Source organism: Myotis myotis, unplaced genomic scaffold, assembly GCF_014108235.1.
Source record: "Myotis myotis isolate mMyoMyo1 unplaced genomic scaffold, mMyoMyo1.p scaffold_m19_p_8, whole genome shotgun sequence".
Classification (NCBI taxonomy): Eukaryota; Metazoa; Chordata; class Mammalia; order Chiroptera; family Vespertilionidae; genus Myotis; species Myotis myotis.
Window position 1 is genome coordinate 38,595,466 of NW_023416390.1, and position 22,744 is coordinate 38,618,209.

At 38.3% G+C, this 22,744-nt stretch overlaps 1 protein-coding gene and 1 long non-coding RNA gene across 5 annotated transcripts in view; both read right to left on the reverse strand.

Moving 5' to 3' along the window:
* The window catches only part of ITGA4 (integrin subunit alpha 4), a 337,984-nt gene that overhangs the window by 146,682 nt on the left and 168,558 nt on the right, over positions 1-22,744 (reverse strand). The window lies entirely within an intron of this gene.
* LOC118661111 lies at positions 1,446-21,122 on the reverse strand. The gene is made up of 3 exons (XR_004969142.1): positions 21,082-21,122; positions 20,475-20,538; positions 1,446-1,467 (listed from the first exon to the last, which is right to left on the reverse strand). It is a non-coding gene; the product is annotated as an uncharacterized LOC118661111 (long non-coding RNA).

Below are 22,744 nucleotides of genomic sequence, written 5' to 3' on the forward strand. Positions count from 1 at the left end.
GTGAAAAATTCATATATCTATACAACTATACTCATACTAAAAAAATCAAAAAACAAATATCAAAATAATAATGCTTGCCTTTGGAAGTGGGATTAATTAGACTTTCTTTTTTCTTTATCTTGATGCTTAAACAAAATTTATTTAAAGGATTTAATTAAGATGGCATTTTAAACTTCTCAAGTAATTTCTATCTGACGACAATGCGATTTTTGGAAAGTCTTTTACTGTGTGATAAGTCAAATCATGCCCATGTAATTCAATTCTTATGGTTCCAGGTTACTTAAGTATTCAATTGAATAGCTGTCCAGGTATATAACCCATCTTAGACAAATGACCTTTCTTTCTACTTCCAGCTTCCTGGGATTCTCACGTCACTAGTAACAGCTGAGTAGTAGAAAGCAGCAGATTTTAAGAACACAGTTGACATTCAAAAGACTTCTGGAGTATATATCTTCTAGCCATGGTCCTTATTAAATAAATACTATTTGGTCCACTCTGTTTTGTTTGTTTGTTTTACAATGCCAAAGATGCCTAAAAAAAGGTAGAAAATATGAAGATCCAGATATGAAAAGGTTATTTATTTAGATTTGTTATGGCCCCCTGGGAACCACATTGAGCCTGGCAATAGGAAAATTAGGGTCCCTGCCTTCAAGTCTGCCCAGGCAAATAGAAAAGGAAAGATAAAGGGGATGGGATGAAAGTGCTTTAAAAAGGGAGATCAGCTTAGGGAAGCCGGCGTGCTCCATAATGACCACTGCAGGGCTTGGTCAGCTTTTCAGGCCAGGAGGGAGGAGGGGCCCTGTGAAGAGCATCCAGGGCAGCTGCATCGCTCGCAGCTCAGCGGTCCTCCCTGGTCCTCCCGGGGTGGCGCCAAGCTGCCCACCCCTGGCTTCCTTCCTGCCTCTGAGGTGGGAGGGCACCCAAAGCCACTGCCCCGCATTCCAACTGGGGACCAGTTTGATGCTCTCCATTCTGCTCCACAGGAAGTTCCAACATGCAAATAAGCCCAAGGAAATGGAAAAAGGAAACGGTGTGTGACAGTTTCTAATTACTGCATAAAAACAACATATGGAAACTTCATTGTCCATTTCATCTCTCAACATGTACCATCAAGTCAGACTTCTTTTACTCAAATCCCTCTCTAGGGCATTTGGATCTGATTTACTTCAAAAAGAAGTTTTTGGGTGTTTTTTTTTTTTTTAATTTCTGATGGAATAATAGTATTTTTTATTTTAAACATCTTGCTCATTGGGAGAACCTTGTTCTATTTTCCATTTGAGTTTTCTCATTGTGCGTTAGTTAATTCTATTCCCTCGGGTTGTTCACAACCTGGATTGAAGTTGTTCATTCTTCAAAAGTTTAAATTAACTGTCCCTAAGTACCTGTTATAAATGCTTGAATGAGTCCCTAATCACTGATTAGAGGCGGCAGGAGGATTGATTCGGCTCTTGTGTCTGCTTCAATGTTCTAAAGGCGATGAACAGGAGGTCAAAAGAGGAAAACAAAGCAGGCAACGTTTGGTGAACTAAAAAAATAACAGTGCGGCACATAAAAAAACAAAAGTTAGGTAGAAGGTCTGGATTGAGGCTCAAAAGACCTGGAGACTGGCCCCTGCTTAGGTACACGAATGTGATCCCAGGCAGGTTCACTTCCCTCATCTGCTTTCAAATAAGGTTTAGACTACAAGATTTCCAAGATTTCTTTCCTGTTTCCTGAATTCTCAGACTGTACCGAATGATTTCAGTACTACTTGCTGTCTATATGGGACCAGGCGTACCAAAGGTGGCTTGCATTTAAATGCTAACCTTGGGGGAATGTTTAAACGTTGAGGCAAAACCAGAGAAGCAAAGCATATATCAAGTTCCCATTTGCTGAAGGCAAAGCCTTCCAGATTCTCCTCTCATCCCCCCCTGGCCACAGAAGCAGAGTCAGTTAATGAATCAGAAAAAAGCTGGTTACCAGATGTCCTGGCTTATTAACACGCACATCGCATTCTGTAACGGCATTCACAGAGCAAGCTGTGTGGAACCGAAGGATGGCAAAGGGAAACTTCTCCTCTCACATAAGCTTCAAAATGTGGTGTGCTTTGCTAAATTTCAGGAATGGTTGCTGCCTAAGTTCGTGCAAGCCGTTGGCAGGCATGCTCTCTGGCAGGAGCTTGCCTGGGTTACAAAGAACCCCTTCTCCAAGGTCATAGGATATCTCGCCTCTCTCAGCCCTGCCTCCTTCCTCTAATCTGTGCAGACTTGCTGACGTGATTTCTTATACGTGGAAAGAAAGACAACGGTAATAAAGTCAGGAGTGATGCAAGGGAAAAGCCAGCTCTGTGTGACTGGTTTTCACCACAGCTAATTTTAAAGCCACCCATTGTTCAGCTCTGCGGTGTAATTTTATGTTAATATCCTGAAAGTTGTCAAATCTTGGCAAAACCTATGCATAAATTACACAGAAAGTAGCTCGCAGGAGGGGGAAAAGTAATGACTGTCATGGATAGCCAAACCCATTAATAGTCTGACAAGCAATAACCCAGGAGCTCTGGTCAACTGCTGCAGACATCTGTGAAACTTTTGCAATTAGTACCATTTCCCCCCCCCCCCTTTTTTCTGTTTTGCTGTTGGAAGAGATATCAGCTGTGAAATAGCATGTAACGGACTGATCATTATCAGCTCTGTGAGCAAGGGTTGGGCTTTATCATCTCTCTTGGTTGACCATGCCCTACATTTCACAAAAAACAACTTAAATTTTTTTAAAAAAATAATGTCATAATTATATAGTCTCTAGGAAACAGGTACCAACGGTGTGGCTACTCAAATAATAAAAAATAAGATGCTTCAATCTCTTACTCATCACTGGTTTTCCTCCCTGTGAGGTTGAGAAGAAATAAAGATGGAGAGACACAATCTCTCTTAAAAGCTGCACCCTAGGTTCTAGGCTTGTGGGTAGATCATCTTATTGTGCCTTCTCCTACCACTTTCCACATCACTTTTCTGTGGGTAAGGGTTTCAGGGCAAAATAAATGGTCATTGTTTGTGCCATGCTGGTGGTTAAACCATTTTGAATATCACTCCGTATACGTGTGTGTGTGTGTGTATGTATGTATATATGTATATATGTATATGTATATGTATATGTGTATATACATGATGTACACACACACACATACACATAATCTATTGCTCATTTTCCCTAAGAATATTGCAGGTAAATTAGCTGAATTTCCTACAATGAATAGCTCTAAAGCAAGCATGTTAAACTCACGGTCAGCGGGCCACATGCCTTGTTTATTTGGCCTGTGTTAGCCTTTGAGTTTGACATGCTTGCTCTAAAGCAGTGGTTCTCAACATGTGGGTTGCCTAAGACCATCGGAAAACACATATATAATTACATATTGTTTTGTGATTAATCACTATGCTTTGATTATGTTAAATTTGTAACAATGAAAATACATCCCGCATATCAGATATTTACATTACGATTCATAACAGTAGCAAAATTACAGTTATGAAGTAACAACGAAAATAATTTTATGGTTGGGGGTCACCACAACATGAGGAATTGTATTAAAGGGTCACGGCATTAGGAAGGTTGAGAACCACTGCTCTAAAGGCTTTTCAATATTTCCCCAGAGCTGTTACAGCTGCTGCGTCTTACATAGTGCCTGGCACTGAGTAGATACTCAAAAATCTCTGTTGAATGTATGTGTGTATGTTAGCAGGGAATATTTCCCATTGATGATCTTGCTATTGTAGCTCCATTTATTGATTTTATGCAGAACTTCCTTGCTGCTTAAAAAAAATCATTGCCTGTGTGTAGGGTTTCCTCGGAGAATGCTAACAAAAGACTTGCTTTTCTCAAAACGTATAGCCTGAAATGCCTGCATTACAGAATCATTTGGTTAACAAACTCTTTCCTAGCTCTGGCTTTATTCCAGGGCCTATGCTTAGAGATGGAGATAAGAAGATGAATAAAACACAGTTTTTGCTATCACAGAGCTCACAGAATGTTCAGAACAGCCACGTGGAAAGGTGATTCCAAAAATACATGCACATGTTATAAGACTACAGGTTTCAACTGCCTTTAAGGACCAGCACACTTTAGCTGGCATTACAGGGAAAGGTGTCATAGTAAAAATGCATGTGGGATGGGTTTTGTAAAACATGGCCTAGCAGAAAAAGCGAGGAAAGGCTTTCAAGACTCAAGGTCTGCATGTGTAGAGTTACAGTGTAATAAAAGGACATAGAATTTTAGGGAAGAGTGAGATAGCTAGTGGTAGAAGCAGAGGGCATGGGATTATGTGGCAGGAGTTGAGGCTGGAAAGGTGAACTGAGGTAGGATAAGAAGTGGCCTTGGTGCCATACTAGTGCCTGCAGGCAGTTAGGGGTGAATGGAAGCCTTTAGGCACAGAAACAGGTATTGCCTATAATGACCAGTAATATGGGGGGGGGGGGCAGAGTGGGGCGGGAGCTGTCAAGAGGGGAGGGGAGAGGGAGTGCAGAATCAGGATTGGAAGGCCAGTGAGAAAGTTATTTTAATAGCCGTGTAGATAGACCACGAGTAAAGAGAAGAAGCAACAGATTTTGAAGATATCTCTGTAGCAGAACTGTCAAGATTGGATGATTGATTGCATGTGGGGGGTAAACGAAATGTGATAGAGGATGACTCCTAGCTTGGTGTAAATGGCCAGGCCTTTAATTAAGACAGGGCCACACAAAAAAACAGCTGGCTGGCGTCAGTGTAGGAGTGAGGGAACTGCAAGGGCAACATATAAATTTCCCAGAAATTGGTTTTTAAAAAATAATACTATTTCCAACTGTCACTGTGAAGCCAACAAATCTAAAAAAAGAACAAGACAAAATCTAACTGATGCTTATCAAAGGCAAATGCAATTGGAAAGACTTCCTTTTAATAAAAGTATCAGGGGGAACAATAATAAAATATTAAGTTCTCTGAACTTAAATAAAAAGAGTTTATTCACAGACAGCTATTTATAGTTTCTGAGTTCAGAGGTTGCTGACCTGGCTACTGAACGAAATGCTCAACCTGACCTATTTCTTCTTCCTTCCCTAAATATCATAGTTCACATTTACCCCATGAAAATGGTATTTATAAAACACAAAACACCCCAAACCGTCATAGTCTTCAATTTGGCAAGACACGTGGATTCCTCTCCAGCCTTGTCTGGACAAATCAAGAAAGAAGGAAGTAGCAGAGGAATCGCATAAACCAACCCCAGTTGTCTGAAAAACAAGTTTGCTGTCATCTTGGGACACATCATTTTTAGAAACAATGACCCATTTGGCAGCCTCACACATGTTCCCATCTCTGAAAGCTTTCTAGCATTCCAGGCCTTGCTTTATTTAGGTTGGGATTTTCTTCAGTGAAGCAAGTGCAGAATCTTAATTCCATTCAGTATTACTCATTCCATTCACACAATTTTCCCCCCTCATTGTGTTAGCAACCCTGCTTCACTGTCTCAGCGACCATGTCTGGGCACTCATATCAAATGGCGGCAGTGTGGAATGTCTAGTTATTGCACTGTTGAACTTGTACAGCTGTCCTAGATGGTCTGTTTAATAACGTGAGTCCTCTGGCTTTTGAAAACAGCCTTTGTTACATGAAGAATGTGGCTTTCTTCATCAGAAACAAGTTTCTTTTGAGTTCAGTCAACTTCTAACCTGAGTTAGTTTATCCAAAATATCACACTCTATTTTTTTTTCAGTTTTCAATGAGTTTTTATTGATTACCTGGAATTTATAAAGGATATATTCCACCTGTCTCCAATATCTGACAACATCACTCTTCACTGAATTTTTAGACTTTAAAATTTCTGTTGACATACTGTGCAATTCGCCAGCATATGTGAACTCGAAGTCAAAAGAAATTTCCTGGAGAAATTCTAGCCAATTGACCTAAGTTGGGAGAGATTCTGGGGAGCTACATGTTTTCCCTGTCGAAAGGGAGGTCAGACTAAGTAAGTTTCAGGGGAAGAAAATGGGGTCATGGAGGTAAGAGTGGGGATCCAATCAAAGAAGAGTCTTTTGTTGGGAAGTGCAGGGTGGTGGGGTCTCAGAAAGCAAAGAGACCCAGTTCAGTGGAGGCCTTTGACTTCTGAACCCATAATCACTTCATCCCTTTTGGGATTTTTTTCCATGTTTTCCATGTTATGGCTCTTTTGTTCATTTTTGTCACTTAACTTGATTTCCATTGTAGGGTGATGATTTTTCTCCTCCCTATCTTTTCGATCTTCAGATACAAATAGTCAACATGACTCCAAGTTCTTTGTAGAAATAGCCTAATTGGCTGTTTTATTTTTTTCATTTCACTCAGATGCATAGTTTCAGTTTTAATTGTGTTGCTATGAAATGAACATAATGTTTTCCAACATTATTATAACCAGAAGTAGCTAAAAATATGTATATTGTTCTTCATCTTATAAAACACTTTTATAATATATCCCATGTACTAATTCACAGTCCCTGAATAATTGTTGATTTGAGGCCATTAGAGGTAACACATTTACAAACTGAATCAATTCTTCTTCAAAAGATAGTTTGTAGATATTTGCATAGGCCAAATAAAAATAATAGAACATTAAAAATCCTTCTTGATAATTAAGTGTAAAAAATATTTGCCACTTCTTCCTTATCCTAAGCATCCTTTAGGAAAAAGCTGGAATTGAAGTCACTGTTTTCAGATTATATGTTTGAATCTAAATGAAGCAACATTTTGGTTATGTTTATTCAGCAAAGAAGAATTAAGCTCAACTATCAGCACTCATGAATATTTAGAAAAAATGATTAGGGACAGATTTTGCAACTACATTAGCCTGCATTCTTAAGTCTATGGATACTTTCAATAAACTGACATAATTGTGTGAATAAATACATTCCTTTAAAAAATTTCAAATAAAATTATATTAAATATACTTCATTAGAGTAGATATCATTTTTTCTTTTTAGGAAGAATAGGCTAATTTATAACTTGTCAAGGGTCAACAAGGCCAAATGCTCTGAGCAATATAGAGAAAACCTATCATGAAATGGCTAGAGTACAAAGGGGTCATTGATTTACAAAGTATATAATCTGTGGTTCTCTGCTTTATATTATGGACATTCCTCTGTAACCCTTTTTTCTCTAGATTAAGTCAGCAAAAGTGGTTGGAATGTAGAGCAAGCCAGAGGCCCACATTTGGGTCTAGTATCAGCTCTTTAGTAGTTCAAGGTTTTGCATCTATGTTCACATATAACTTCTCACCTTCCTACCAAGAGTGAAGAAAGACCAGGATCTGCTAGATGCCACTCAGTATCCATTCTCTCCCTCTTTCTCAGGAATAAATGTTTATTTGGGGTAAAAAATGCAAGCAACCTAAAGATTACATTTTTCTTCCTCTCTTACAGTTAGTTATGGCCAAGTGACTAAGTTCTGACCTATGAGATGAATAGACTTCTGGGTAGACTGCTTGAAGGCAGTCTGATTCAGTAGGGGGATTTAACTTTATATTTGGTCTTTCTGATGTGTGGACTGCAGAGTGATGAATGGAGCTCTGGTTGCCATCTGGAATTATGAGGCAAACTTGAAGATGGAATGGGAGCCAAAAAAATAAAAGAATCATGGATTGCTGATGATTGTGTTGCTGTCATACCAGCATGGACTATCTAACTCCAGATTTCTTGTATTTGAGAGAGAAATAAATGTATATATTTTTTATTAAATTGATTGGGTTGGGTGGGCACACAGTGCAATATACAGATCTTGTAACATAGAAACCCACATCTGAAACCTATATGTTCCTGTTGACTAATGCATGTTTTGTTTTTCTGTTAATCCTCACCCAAGGATATTTTCCATTGATTTTTAGTGAGAGTAGAAGAGAGAGGGAAAGACAGAGAGAAACACATCAATTGGTTGCCTCCTGTATGAGCCCTGACCAGGGCCCAGGCCAGGAGAAGCCTGCATGCAACAAGGTACGAGCCCTTTACTGGAAGTGAACCCGGGACTCTTTGATCTGCAAGCTGATGCTCTATCCACTGAGTCAAACCAGCTAGGACCCAATGTATGTTTTTAAAGTCACTATTATTAAGGGTTCTCCATTTCATGGATCTAATACAAGATGATAAGAGAAGTTGTTTTATTTCAGTTCTGCTGTTATTGGAAAGAGGCTGTATGATCTTCAGTTTCTCATTATATACAGGATTGCATGTCATAGGAAATAATAATGACAAAATTACTACCATTTAATAAAAACCTGGTCACTGTTTGAAGTTCTGTTTAAAAAAAATATATATATATATATCAAAACAACCCCAAAGTATAGGGGCTATTGTTATCTCTGTTTCATGAATAAGAAAATAAAGAAGGTTAGGGAGCCACTTTTAAAATGTAGAACTAGGAAATAACTCCTGGACCAAAGTCTATGGCCTTAATCATAAAGTTATACTGCCTCCCAGTGAATGAACTAGCCATCTCCTGAGCATTTTTCTCTCCTGAGAATAGCATATTTTCATCTTTTATTCCCTTACCATTGATACCCTTTTGACATGAGGTGGAAACTACAGACTAAGATGTGCATGTAATGATTCCTAGTCCTGTTTTAACAGATTTAATCTCAGAGCCCTAGGGGACTACCAGTTTAGCCAAGTGGCCCCTCAGACTCAACACTGGTAGCCCTAATTGGAGGGGGAGGGGAGAAAGGGGCAGCACTCAGTGACACAGAAAGTGTCGTAACAATGTAGAAAGCAGCCAAACACCTACACATTTGCCTTCCAGAATTCTATTCAGGGCCTGCATAGGTCAGGCGGTAATAGCACACTGATATGAAGCATCCCTGGAAAGCTGCAAGAAGATCCCTGAAACCTAACACATCCTCAGAGCTACTTTGTCTTCCAGCTGTAAAGTGTAAGAGGACTTGCTCTTATGGTTTTACTTAAGATAAAATAATTAATAATGACACGGAAAACAATACTTTCTCCTCTGTTGTTTTGATTTTTGTTTTTGTTGCTGCTATTTGCTTGGCATTGGACACCATCAAAATACACATAGAATAATAAACCATTAAAGCGGGTAAGTCCTTTCTATCAGTCAGGGTGTTGTAGGCTACATACAGAAAAAGGAGGAGGAGGAGGAGGAGGAGGAGAAGGAGGAGGAGGAGGAGGAAGGAGAAGAAGGACAAGGAGAAGGACAAGGAGGAGAAGGAGAAGGAGAAGGAGAAGGAGAAGGAGAAGGAGAAGGAGAAGGAGAGGAGGAGGAGGAGGAGGAGGAGGAGGAGGAGGAGGAGGAGAAGGAGGAGGAAGAAGAAGGAGAAGAAGGACAAGGACAAGGAGAAGGACAAGGAGGAGAAGGAGGAGAAGGAGGAGGAGGAGGAGGAGGAGGAGGAGGAGGAGGAGGAGGAGGAGGAGGAGGAGGAAGGAGGGGAAGGGGAAGGGGAAGGGAAAGGGGAAGGGGAAGGGGATAAGGAAGGGGAAGAAGAAGGAGAAGGAGAAGGAGAAGGAGAAGGAGAAGGAGAAGGAGAAGGAGAAGGAGAAGGAGAAGGAGAAGAAGAAATATGCAAATCTCAGAAGCCCCAGCTGAGAGATGAGAACTGCTCATGTAAATAATCAGGCACTGCACATTATTTCACTTTTCTTTTAATCAACTTGAATCTAGTAACAGTTAAGCCTAAACCTCCTTTGGCCTTATATGCAGATAAGTCAAACCAGAGAAAATGCTATTTTCCATGAAGCTCTCAGATATCACACTTTAAAATGCCTGCTGACAGCAACCTGGTTTAACTCCAAGAGACTAACCATTTCTGGCAACTGGATTTCAAAAGGGAGAAGGGCCATGAGAAGGAAGTCCTTCAGAATAGATATCCTTGCGAGGGAAAGGAAGGTCACTGCCTCATTGTGTGTGGGCATGTAGAGAGAACAGCATTGACAACATCCTGAACATTTGGGGAATGCTTTATGAGAATTTGGAAAACATAGGGAAAAAAGAATATCAAAGCCTGGCTAAACCTTGTATGGCATCATTAGACAAATACATAGTTCTAAAGGGTTTTTCTTACACTTTTTGCATACACTATTTAATATAACCTATATGAGGAGGGTATTTGCCTTGATAAATATTTTTCTTTGCTTAGCAATGTTTTCTCTCTCTCAACAATTCTCTGCATTAAGTATAAATGAACATAATTGCTACTTTAATGGCTATAGCCAATGCAATTACTGTACTGCTATAACTTAAAGAAATTATTTTTGCTCTTTTTGTGCTTTTAAACCTGATACATTTCAGACTCAGCTGGATATCATTTGTAGTGAGCTAGTTTGTCTGGGCAAATATAATGACCCTGAAGTTCAAGGTCTTGTAGCTGATACAGAGTATATCTGTTTTCAATATTAGGGTCATGACCATCTGGCCAAGTTACCCATTCCTACTTTCGAGATGCCATAATATTGGCTTGTCTCTTCATTTGGAAGGCAGGGGGGTCAAGCTAGGTTGGGAAGATAATTTAAAGGAGAGAGAGCAGGCTGAGTTAATTCTCTGAATGTCTGTAAACTTCCAAAAGGCTTTCAGCCTCTGCCTCAGTCACCAGGGATCAGTGCCATTATTTGAAACTACCAAGTGACTCAAGCACAGAGTCTTTACCTGGAGCCCTTTGCTTAGACTTCATTTGTTCCAAGTAGCATTTTCTTTAGTTTACTTTCTATTTTTCAGAAGTTCTGTTTATTCCTGACCCCCAAAGAAAACTTACTTAGGGGGAAGGCTAACATGAGCATTTTGTGATTCCTATATTGCTTCAGAGTTCTTCAGTAGTGACAGCAAAAGGGAATGTTATGAAAGTATGAGGGGGAGCTCATGGGATTCAAGAGGTTTGGAACAAGTCTGTACCCCATCCAGCTGCTGCAAAAGGAAATGAGACTTCATCATTTCTCAGCCTTTACAACACTCTAACCAGGGAGAGAGAGTTTTATTGACTAAATTTAGTTCAAGGCCTAACGGAATCCAGTGAAAGGAATAGAAGGGAGTACCTAGCTTTATCACCCTAGGGCCATGGTCGGCAAACTGCGGCTCGCGAGCCACATGCGGCTCTTTGGCCCCTTGAGTGTGGCTCTTCGTAAGCCTTAGGAGTACCCTAATTAAGTTAATAACAATGTACCTACCTATATAGTTTAAGTTTAAAAAATTTGGCTCTCAAAAGAAATTTCAATCATTGTACTGTTGATATTTGGCTCTGTTGACTAATGAGTTTGCCGACCACTGCCCTAGGGGAACTGCACACGATGGGGAAAATGACAATTTCTTTGGAAAGATGGAAAGAATAATAAGAATGGAGAATGGATGCTAGATGGCCTCCCTATTTCTGCTTTTGTGAGAGAGGTGACAAGACTTGCTGACCATCAGCAGGAGCATATTACGGAAGAAAAGCAAAAGCTTATTAAAAGAATTAAAGCTGAAGAATGTGTGTATTTTTATACTAAATGAAAACAAAAGAAAAAAAAACATGCCCTTGAGTTGAAGTGGGGCTATTCAATTTTAGTCTTATGGACATTTCCTTTTGTTTCTTTCCACATACTTTTTTTCCTGTGGGATTCTGGAATAAAACTGGTCAAGGAATACTAAGTGGCTCCAAAGGTAATACTGGTTTGCTTGGCTGGTTTGGTGACTGTATTTTGCCATTTGATGATTTACTTGCTTAAATTTCAAAGCCATGAGGATTTAGTTTTGGAGGCTGGGTAGAATTTAGTTAAGTGGAGAATAGACAAGACTAGGTTTGGAGGGCCTCTCTAGCTGCAGAAAGTTGGTGAGGCTAGGTCATGGAGTGATTCCCAAGAGATCCTTGTGTTCAAACTGAAATGTGACCAGAAAGGTTAAAAGCACAAGTAAAGGACCAATAGTTAGGAAAAACATATGATAGATGCACAGGATCTTATGTTCATCAGAGTCACAGCACTTTGGAGTGGCAAATACTTGGCTCATCAATTCACCTGATCTCACCCTACACTCATCACCAATCATTCAAGACACTGCTATTGATCAACTTCAGAGAAAATTACCCATTGCTCTGCCCTTTCAAACCCATCCACTGTAACACCATTTTCATTATCATTCTACAATTTCAAACTGGATCTCTAAGACACTTGCCAGTCTTGCTCCAAAAGCATTTGTCTGCCCACACCTAGCCTCTGCTTCAAGTCAGTGGATCTTCTCTGCATTTTTCCTATCATGTACTATTTCATGACTTTGTATATGTGGTTTCCTTTTGCTCAAATACTCTGACCTTCTTACCCAAGGTGAACTTCCTCCCATCCTTCCTAATATTTCAACCCTTATCTATGGCACCTTCCTGAATCCCACCAAACTGAGTTAGTTCTTCTGACCCTTTGTACTTGTTAACACTTTGCGTTTCTCTCTCTCTCATAACTTCCATTGAATTTTAGTGTTTATATGCCTGTGTCCCTCATTAGACATTGTATGTCTACTTGAAAGTAGACATACAACTGATTCTTCTTTTTATTTGCCCTAACCCGTGGTCAGAAAACTGCGGCTTGCGAGCCACATGCGGCTCTTTGGCCCCTTGAGTGTGGCTCTTCCACAAAATACCACGTGCGGGCACGTGTACAGTGCGATTGGAACTTCATGGCCCATGCACAGAAGTTGGTTTTCAGCCTGAGCGAGTCTATTTTGAAGAAGTACTGTTGATATTTGGCTCTGTTGACTAATGAGTTTGACAACCACTGCCCTAACCTGAGTATAGTTTGGCATAAATGCTCAATAATGATTACTGATTAAATAAATGAATGCCAACTGAGTTCTGTGGTCATCTTGCCATAACCCCCTGGAAAGGGGAGTCTTTTGACTCAATGTTATATTTTTTCTTCCCACTGAAAAGTTTGAGGTTCATGTCTATAGTGTTTGACCTGCCTTCATTTGAAATATTAATTGAAGTGTATAGCTTTGCTTGTTTCATTTTGCTTAAACCTAATTTGTATATTGGCTTTATAAATGTAAATTAAAGTCTTATGATATTTAGGGAAGTTGAGATTAATCAAAACCCTGTGCTTTAAAAAGAATATCCATATTTATTATTTGAATTAGATATAGTTCTGTTTATTTTAACATTTTTCTGGGTAGAGTTTTGAATCTCATTGACTAGATGTTCATTTTCAACCCCATCTCATTGTATAGTATTCACAGGAGTGTTTTGTTTAAAAATGCACAAAGGTATCTTATTAAATAATGTCACAAACATGAAGTTCATTATTATGCAAATACCATCCTAGGAACAGATTTGTTAATTGCAACTCATTTGCATAATTAATGAACTCCCAAATGAATTATGCCTTTGCAGATTTGTGCAGCATTGTTTTAAAATAAATTATAAAATACATGTCAAAGGAAGAGTGCTTTCTGGGTTCCCATAGCATTGTTTGAAAATTAATTACCAACTGCTTGTCAAATTAAAATGAGTTTGTAGTTTTTACAATGTTATTTTAAAATTAATCACAAAATAAAATGTCACTGCATTAAAGTAAATAACTTGTTATTTTTTTCTAAAAAGAACCACAAAAAACAGCATTTTTAACTTGAATTACATTGTTTGGTACAGTGATTTTACTGTTTTATTTATTTCATCTTTACACTGTAACTTAACAAAGTTGGTAGCTGTTAGCATGTTAATGTTTTGATAAATTGAGATTTAATTTAATTTTATTATGTAGCTTATTTTATACGGTTGATGATTAATGCATTGCATATGAACCCAGTATGGGTTTATACATGATAAATTGGAGTTTAAAAAGACATTCAAGGTCACTTAAATCTGTTATGTAAATAGTATTCTTAAGATTTATTTTATTGGGATTTTGACTGCTTCCAGTTAAACTGATTAAAAGCATATAGCTTAGATGTTTTTCTACCCATTCTGGCAAATATACAGTATAAATCCTTCCTTGAGCACAGCGAAGGCTTTTGGTTCCTCACACTATTTCCTCCACTCAAAGGAAACTCACTGTTCTCCCACAGAAGCCATAGCTGCTCCCCAGTTTAGACTCCCCAGTTCATGGGATGGAAAAAACCCCAGTATGCCTAAACAATGAGTCAGCCAAAATTATTTTCAAAATAATAGATTTCATAAAAAGTTTTTAGGAATTAAGGTTGCCAACCATATGCCTTTTCAAAACATTAAAATATAATAATTATCCTTGCCTAGTGTTAGAGAATCTTTAACAGTGAAACTCTCATCTCAAAGAAACAAACAAACAAATAGTACCCCCTCTTTGCTCATCTCTCCTTCTCTCTTTCCTTCAAACCAAACCACTGTCTGTGGTTCATACCGCATTTTGTCAGTTCTTGACCATGGGATATAAATCCATTCGGGGGGCCTTTGTTTGACATGATTGCAACTATGCAAATTAAAACCTACTAGACAATGATTCCTAAGTAAAAAGAGAAACCATTTGCTTCTGTTCTGTATTCTGTATAGAGCTGCCTTTCTAAACCCCTACATGCTACTTTATGTTGCCCTTTCTAAAACGGATAAATGTAGCAGTCCTTTTTGAAAAGGAACCATTTCTTTTTTTTCACATCTGGAATGCAAATACATGGTTTTTGACCTTTTGCCATCTTCTATTCAATTCTAGCACAATAAGCAAACACTTTAAAACATACATTTTTACAATCAAATCAAGATTACTACTATTGTCTAAGCTATGATGAGATTCTGTACACCAAGCATGCCAAACTCAAAGGCTAACATGGGCCAAATAAACAAGGTTTAAGTTTATGTGGGCCCCAAAAAACAAAAGCTTCAATTTTCACAAAAATGTAGGTTTATTTCGATAGAGACATGCTGAATACAAAGGGCTGAAATAAATAATTGTTAACATAAAATAATAGAAGATTTTAATAAAAATTAACATTTTTTCTTGAACATTAACTTACCAGACACTGAATAACTGCACAAATTAATAAGTGTAACACAAATAAACCTATTTTTCGTGTTCTCCGAAAAAGAAATATTTCTTGTTGCGCACACCAAACAAGTCAGTACAAGACTAATGACATGGCAATCAGCTGCTAAAATATTCAACGCTAGTTTTAGTGGAGAGAAATGGTGCGCTTGCATGTAAGGAAAATGAATGCAACACGATTATAGTAATCAGTCATTATCGAACATTGTAGTTCACTATTAATAATTATGTATAATAGGATGTTGTAAAAATTAAGTGATGAAATTTTTATTAAAACGTTTCTTATATACCATTATATTGCCTGGGACACAAAAATATTCATTCTGGGCCAGACGTGGCCTGCAGGCCGCGAGTTTGACATGTTTGCTGTACACATTCCTTTGTTTAAATACCTTGGGTTACTTTAACTTGACACCTTTTTTTTTGAAATTCTCTATCATTATGCTCATAAGTAAAGAACAACAAAACATCTAATATAGACAAACTACCTCATGACTAAAATTTTTAGTGGACCAATAACCACAGACTGAAAACAGAAGTAAATGTGTGTAGCTGCAGGATCTTTCATTATGAATATGGTTTGGGAGGGCTCCCATTGAATTAAAGCAGAAGTGTTGTGAGATCATTTAATCTACAATTATTTTTAATGAACTGTAGTCTGCAAAGCAGTTGCAAATATTTCAGTCTTTGGAGAAAGTACATATTGATAAAGAATAAGAGTAAACAAAGATACACTTTTTGTCAATTTAATGGCAATCTTTTTGTGAAGTTTTGTAAGGGTTACCAGTCTATTCTTGACACAATCTTCACGGCCACTCTCTTTTTAGAGTGAATTCATTTCTTTACTTCATTATACATGCTCCAGAAACTTGGGTAGGATTGATATTTTATGACATAGATTAGATTCCAAACTTACTTTATTAAAATCATGACTTTTTAACTGAGTTTTGGTGTCAATTTACACAGAATGTCATATACTCTATTGAGTTCAGAAAAGAAAGTTTTAAGTTCTCTTGAAAACCTTTTCAGGTCCTTCATAAAAGAACCTTTTTGCTTTTTCTGGAGTCTTTACTAAAGAGCTTTGTTGTCCAGACTAATATCAGAAACCATAAAATCCAAATCTATTTTTTCTTTCTTTCTTTGAGTCTACCAAGGAAAAAATCATTCCAATGCTACTTTGCAAACCAAAACTATCCTTCAGGCTTTAATGTCTAGAATGTTAGTTTTCCATGATTTCTGTTCTATTTATCTAAATCACTTTTTGATAGTATTTCTAGGCATTAAATACATGCTAATCCCAATTTGTAAATTAAATATATATATATATTTCAAGATACAAGTTTAAAAAAAATCCATTTCTCTCCAAACAAATGATGAGTCATTTTTGTATTATCACTGAGCATAAACAGATCATATTCTTCAGAAGTCATTTTGGAAAATAATTTATCTCATTTCATAACAGAAATAATTCTCTCATGCAATGTTTTATATAACGTTGCACATATTTAAGTGACCAGTGACTTATTTATCTTTGATGGAGGGAAATGTCTAAAAAATGCTCAATAATAAGGGTAAAATAATTGAATTGTATTTTCTACTTTTTCAATTAGATATTTAGGTTGTATAGTCACACAGCCAGAAAGAATAACAGGCATTCTGTGGCTTTGACAGTAACACAGAATTCCATTTTATGTCTTCATTTTCTTACATGAATACCTATCCTCCTTTTTTGTAATTGAAAGAGTCATAGACTCACTGCATATTCATGCATATAATTTGAGGTCTTTTTTCCTTCTAGAGTTCAAGTTGAAATACATTGTTGATGTATGCCCATTGTGACATGACAATTTTTGGAGTTATTTTTAATTAGGTATAAAATATTAATGCATTTGAGTTTGTATAGAGAATGTACTTGGAGGAGGGAACTTAGAGAGGTATACAGTGACAGAATTTTAATGAGGTTTTTTTTTTAAAAGAGAAGTCACTTTAGTTTGAAGGGCAGGCAAGGTTTGTCCCAAAAGCCCCCTTTGTGACATAGGGGAGGGAATTCACAATGACTCAACTTACAGAGAAAACAGAAATCCCTTTAGGTTTGGTTCCCCTCGTTAACTCAAAATAGCTTGTTTTCTACTGGGCTTGAAAATCGAGAAACTGAACTTGTGAGTCTCCTTTGGATTTCAGCCTTCTGCTATTGAGGATACCACTCTCTGCTAACTTTCAGTGAAGATGATGGAAAGCATCTAAGGAAGTTATATGAGTGGTTGGGCCCTTGTCATGAGACGCTAGGTTCCCTTCTGAAGAGAGGTCTAATTCCTGGAATTTAAAGAATGAGTCAAGGTGTGTCTGCTGAGACTATCAGATGACCAGCAGTGAAGAAGAAGTGTGACAGCCACCTCAGTGGCATTTTACAAATGCCATGATTTGGAACAGTATTGCCAACAGTATTGCCCTCTTCAATGACTGAGTAGCATCAAGAATTTCTACTAAATTAGAACATTTCTTTATCATAAAGACTCTCTGTACCCATGACATTGGCAGTGAAAGTTAACCCATATATCCTGGTTCTTAGGTGTTTTTTTGCTTCTCCAATTCAGTTCCATCAACTAAAATGGTGGAGGGTGGGGGAGGCAGATGGATGCCAAATCACTCCTCCCTGCAGAAAACAAAACCGTGCCCCAAAGCGTACACACCTCCACGTTTAGATGAATTATTAGATGTCTATTCATAATAAGCGAAGAAAGGCAAAGTTGTCCACCTTATGCAAGGTGACTAAAATGCATTTTGGAAATTACCACATGAATAAGGAAAATGCCAAAGGAGGAAGCAGGTGGCCTATGCCTACGCAGGACAGCCAGACAAAACTCCCTTGGCGGCAGGGGAAATAGCAAGTTGCTCTACATCATGAATGACAGCATTTCCAAGTAGAGGCCACTCAGCCCTGGCATGTGGCTCCCAAAGGAAGTGCACCAAAGATAAAGGGAAAGAAGGATCACGCCTATACAAATGGTCCAGGTAACCAGTCTGTTGCTGCACAGACCTGCCTGGACTACACGTGGTTTTCTACTTTTCAAACTCCTGGATGCTGCTGTCAAAAGAGTCAACCTTTTACTCAGAGTTGTTAGAAATCCACTTTTACTGAATATGTATACAACCACATTCAAGAAATACTTACTGAGTACCTACTATGTGCCAGATAGTGTTCTAGGTGCTTAGGACACCTCATGAACAAAAATAGAAGAAACATATGTGAAACACTGTTTGGGGCTGATAATAACTACTAAATATAGAGTAAGTACTAACTGATGGCAAGTACTAAGATATATAAAGTACCATCTTTATTCTCAAGGCGTTTACAATTTTGAATGAGGAGTGACCTAACATACGAGGTAGCATACAATGAGTATCAGAATGCTTGACACAGTGCCTCCATTGGACTAGTAAGGAAGTTGTAAAACTGTGCACTGCTCCCTAACATACAAAGTAGAAAGTTCTAAGAGTCATAAAAAAAGAGGTGCTAATAAAGTTCTACAGCGTTTGGAAGAGGGAGACATCACTTCTAGCGAGTTATCACAGAAGGCCTCATGGAAAACATTCAACGGGGTTATAAGATAGGACTATAGGAATGAGAAACTGACTTAAGGCAGGTCAGGAAAGGAGCCTGATGAACAAGTGGGAGAGATTAGAAAGTGGGAAGGTCATTTCAAAGGTTATTTTGCAAGTGAAAGTAGGGTACTCGAGGTAAGGATCCAGATATTTGTTGACTTTAAAGTTATAATTGGCCACATCAACTTTCTTGATCCCCTACCATCTCATAAAATATTTTGTTGTTTCAATCACCAAATCATAAACATGCAATTTTTTAGTATTTAACATTTATATACTATTTGTTTTCTTGATTTAATTTTTGAATTTTAGGTATTATCATGCCCATATTCCATTATCAGATCTGATTACTGTCTTCACTAGTGTTTAAAATTATTTTTATTATGACAAAATGATTTTCGACATGCTTTTCCTTAGACAGCGGTCACTGCTCATTTTCATCTATTGTCACTGTTTGCTGAAGTCTCTGCTTCTCTAACCCTCTCCCGGACTTAGAATGTTACACATATTTTTAATGATTTAATTTACAGCTGTGCTGTATGTGGTGAGATAACTGTGTCAAAATAGTGAGAAAAACAACAACATTGAAATGTAAAATTCTGCTAAATTGTATTCCAATCACCCCATGTTTTGTCTCTGACAGTGGCACTCAAGAGAATTATATAGCGTTCCCAATTTTCCTCTCTGAGGTCAACTTCAGAAGGTAAAGAATGCACTTAAAATAGTACAGTTTTCTACAACATATTTTTTTCTATGAATGTGCCTGAGTGTGTGTTATGTGAATAGTGGTGTTGAGGGTAACTAAGGCCATATGAAGAGGCAGCAAATTGATGGCAGAATACTAAAACCTTTGCTAGTCTCAGAATAAATGATGTCCCCATCTGTGAATGGCCCCAGTGGCAGGACATCTGACACCAGAGCCAAAGGCCTGAGTATGGACCGAGCAGGGGTTTGGAAACAGTAGAGGAGCTTGGTACCTGGGTCCCCTCTGCCTCCTCCTAGGACCCCACTTGGCACAAGAACCCTAGAAAAGCCAAGAAGAGTATGAGTGGTGGAAAGCCCAGGATTCCTGATTCCCTTCTGTCTATACATTCCTTAACTCATGAGGAATACTGCCACCTGCTTTGTGCTGGGGACATAGTTAAACTTCTGCCATGAACCTTGACTGCTCACAGTTTGCAATCTAGTGGGGGTAACAAACACGAAAGGTCATTATATGAGTTACATCATTACAGTTGTGACCAATGCTCCAAGGCGAAAGGGCAGAGTGCTTTACGGGAGAATTACTGGACACCAGGCTGTGCCAGCATCCCCAGAACAGAAGAAAATACAGCCAGCGTCCTTCAAAGCATAACAATTAACATCAGAACAAATGATAAAATTCGACTTCCTCAGGGAAATAGCAGTATAAATAATATCATAACAATGGCAAGGAACTTCGAAAACTTGAGCTGTGTGATAAACTATGCATCAAGTTTTGTTATGCAAATGACAAGGAACTTCTGGAACACTTTCCACACAATCTTTTAACAACATATATTGCCCATAAAAGGAAGGAAATCTCATCTGAAATGTTATGCACCTGTGTGGCTAGTCCATTATTCACAAAGCATCATGGATCTGATATATATTTGCTCTACCTAATTCTGTTAGACAGTTAATTTGTAATGCTACACAAAATGTGCACAGAAACCTTAAACATGGCAGTGCAGGTATTCCCTGGACATCCATGTATTCATTTACTGTGGGATATTTAGAAAAATCAGGTGAACGCGCACATCATCTTAGCACATGTCCATCTGGCATCTAGAATTGCCAACAAACACGTTGCTTAAGTAGCAGTGGTTAAGCGTAGGGACCCTGGAGGACACCATATAAATGACCACGGGCTCCACAAAGATGACCACCAGGCCAGGCACCAACCTTGATTATTCGTTCAGATGTCCCATTTCTAAGGATTCTTGGGGTAATTTTTATAGTATAAGTTCTTTCAAAACAAATGAGAAAAAGAAGAGTTAGTAAATATAGGGTGTCTCAGAAAATGTATGCAAACTTTGAATAAATATGACTTCCAATGGATTAAATCGGAAAAGAAAGAAACATCAATTGAGTGATCAGCTGTTAATGTGTGCATACATTTTTTGGGACACCCTATCTATGCCACTGGAAGAAACTTAATCCTAGAAAACAACCCCAAATTTTATAATTCCCTCCCTCTCCCTCACCACTAGGAAGTGGAGGCTACTGTGGCTCTTTAAACAGTATGTTCATCCAGGTTCTTTAGCTGCATTTGCTAAAAAGCTGAATTTTTGTTGGTGCTCTTGAATTCCAGCGTCTCTAGCTGACAATTTCTTTCTTAGGCTACAGTGGGTTTGTGAGAGAGATTCTGGCTTCATCAGAAAGGAAACTCTTTTTTTTCTGCACTTGGGTCTTTAGGTTGATGACTGTAGAGGGAGCAGGTTTGGGAATTTCCCTGTTCTCACTATACCTGCCATTATAACCAGAGAGTAAATATCAGAGCAAGAAACACCTTCTGAAGAGTATCCACAATCCTGGTGATCTCAGACAAAGAAATGTGCCTCCAGCTTCGCACTGTAAGATAAATAAACCAAGGAGCAAATGATACATCCCCCACAAAAACAAAGAGTCCTGTTTACAACTCCTTTTATTGTCACCAAAAATACAATAATATAGGACATGTGTACAGTGCTTTTCAGACTATATATTACCCCATTTCTATTCGGAGAGAGCTGGGATTGCTTCTGACCCACCGTACACTCATACAGTAAACAAGCACCTGGTGGTTAGAGTTCTAATCCCTCTATTCGTCACAGAGTAAAAGGCTTCTTATCTGATGTGACAGGAACCCACGGCTATTTGTTTAATTTTTAAAATGTAGGTCAAAGCTGGGAATCATAAAAAATGATACACAGATATCTTAACATATGAATTTAAGCAATAGACCCATTCATTTGCCAAACTCCATATGTAGGGCCAAGATCATTTCTTTGGTGCGGGCCACTGGCTGGAAATCTGAGCTGACCTGTCGCACAAACAAATCCATACGCATCCTCAACAAGTGACAGTTACTCTGTTTTGTGTGTTTGATGTTGCACATGTGAAATAAGAACTTAAAGACATAGATGAAGCAATAATCCAAAGCAGAGTCTATTGGCTTATTTTTTCCTGAACTTTTCTGTTTTCTCACCTGCACTTAATTTGAAAGCAATGTTAATGAAGTTTTCAAAACTTCACAAAGCATTCGAGTTAGTGTTTATACAAAAACTTTTTAACAATTACACCTCAACTGCTTATTTCTATTTAATATTTAACTAAGTTTTATCATTACAAAACAAGAAACAAATGGAATAAACAAGTTGGAGAATAAATAGAACCGGAACAGGTTATGAATAAAACGCACTAAGCAGCAGCAGAGGCGTGTGCTTAACCCGAAAGAGCCTATTTCCACAAGCATCTGGGTGCCATGGGACAGAATTAACAAGACCAGCAAGTAGGTAAAGTGTGTGGGTCTATTAAGAGAACATCCATGGTAGTTGTTATATTTCAGGTGCTTCTCGGGAGTTATTGTGATATATAAAATCAGCATGAAATTTGTTTTAAAATTATTTGATATTTCCACACTGAATAAAAGTTTTCAGAAAAGAACTATTGGGCCTATTCGGCATGACCCAGTCTTCCTATTTAACACTGAGAATCAGCAGTTCTGCGGGTCCTGTCCCATGTGGTATTGCTCTACCAGCTCCAGGAACCCTGTGAATTCCACTCAAACCTCTGTATTCTTCAGCTGCTATTGATACCCGAGAGTCTTTTACCTTGAGAATGTTATTCATTCAGGCCAGCGGTTCTCAAAATGTAGGGGCAGAAGGCTTCTAACAGTGCACTACAGGCGAGAACGCAGACCAGGGGCTCTGATGAGAGATCCTGACACGCAGTATGGGGGCGAGCTCCAGAATCAGCGTAACAAGCAGCACAGGTATTCAGGCATTAACTACTCTTACACACTTTTAAAAAACTTTGAACACTATGCAAAGTACCATCCTCAAGGGTCACCCCCACTTTCTTTTCACTCCAGCCAGCTTGAATACCTTTGGTTCCCAGCACAAACTAGGGTCTATTTCTCCTCAGGACCTTTATTTAAGTAGATCCCCTGCCTGGAATGAGTTTCCCATACT